General features: G+C 32.7%; 1 pseudogene; it reads left to right on the forward strand.

Moving 5' to 3' along the window:
* Window positions 1-814: 814 nt before the first annotated feature.
* LOC126966987 (U2 spliceosomal RNA) lies at window positions 815-960 on the forward strand (annotated as a pseudogene).
* Window positions 961-1698: the final 738 nt, after the last annotated feature.

A 1698-nucleotide genomic window follows, 5' to 3' on the forward strand; every position in this document is an offset into this window, starting at 1 on the left:
AGCGTCCAAGGAAAACAGAGATTGCCGAAGAGTTTTCTCCTTCAACTGTATTGAGGATTCAGTTCTCACTTCGTAGTATTTTACGTTACTGTCCAGTAACCTACTGTATTTGATTATGAAACAAAATGACATATTGAACCTAAAAGAGGATACGAGTATAAATAGGCTTCAAGATACTGTGTCAAGTTTAACTAAAAATACTACAATATTAAAAGTCCATACAAAATCAAATTAGTTATCATCAAAGCTAGTCTTGCTTACATGTTAGTGACATGTAAATGATTATATGTAATTAAATATAATTTTGCCTGAAAATAATATCGACGGTACACAATATTATACTGACGGCGATTCAGTCAGATGCTGGTATGTGTAATGTGTTTACGATAATGTAATAATTATTAGTACATAAAATATAGCCAATATTATTAATTAGAAGTCATTTTCATACAACATTATATCTAGGTTTGCTTGGAAAATATTGCTTATTAATATCATTACAATACGCACAATAATTATACAGTATGATATTCTAATTGTTGAACAAGTATTAGATTCTCTTCACGAGACGTCTGCGTTGTCCTTTAGGATATATTTTATTTATTTTATTAATTAATAAGTAGTCAGGAAAACCTCTTTGTTCTTGAGATATGTGGAGGTAGAAAGTAGCCATCAAAGAGTTAATTCATTAAAATTATTGTTGTTATTTACAAACTGGGTCATTCCGCTAACTGTAAGAAAATATCGAATTAGGAATTATTTTGCGGATATCCATTATTATTTCATAAATAATTAATATAGTTAGTAATTATTCCACGCTTCTCGGCCTTTTGACTAAGATCAAAGTAAAGTATCTGTTCTTTTCAGCTTAATATATGGCTGACGTGGGTATTGATAGGAAACATGGAAATAATTTTCTTAAACATAAGGTTATAAAGGTTAATAGATAAGATACCAAATGTAAGACAAAAAAGTAAATTACAAGAGGTAGACAGAATAACGAAAAGAATGAAATGGAACTGGGTAAGACATATAACAAGAAGATCTAGCAATAATTGGAGTAGTCTGGTCACATCATGGTATCCGAGGGAAGCAAAACGAAAAAGAGGCAGACCTACCACCAGGTGGATCGACGAATTAATTGTCTTTGGAAGGAGTACTCTGCACCCGATCAACAGCCGACAAAATATTCTGGAAGAAAAAGGGGGAGGCCTTCGCCCAGCCGTGGGATGAAGTAGAATTTAAATTAGAATAACAGTTTTGTATAGTTAAAAGTAGTTTTAAGGCTTAAATAAATAAAAAAAAACATCCACTAAATATTGTTTGTCTACGTGCAAAATGCAACTTCCTGCCTACTTACTATCAACTTACCCAGTCGTTCAGTCGAGATTTCAGTAAGACCTGATTCTTCGTCTCAGCACGAGTTTAACCTCGTAAAAACTTTGCGGAATTAACACTAAATACTATATTGATTTACAATTTAAAACCGCTTCTTGTATACAAAGAAATACGCTCGTTTACCCTCCAAATAAACTAAAATGATTTTGAAATAAGTGCATATTTAAAGCTTTTACAGAAAACAAAAATAGATAAAAAAATAGAAAAAGAATAAAAGATTTTGCCCTGTGCTGCCCCGGGGCGTAAAAAGGATAGGGTAGTCCCAGGTCCAAGGGTGTCGTAAGAGGCGACTACGGGCTT

The sequence above is a fragment of the Leptidea sinapis genome, chromosome 11, assembly GCF_905404315.1.
Source record: "Leptidea sinapis chromosome 11, ilLepSina1.1, whole genome shotgun sequence".
Taxonomy (NCBI): Eukaryota; Metazoa; Arthropoda; class Insecta; order Lepidoptera; family Pieridae; genus Leptidea; species Leptidea sinapis.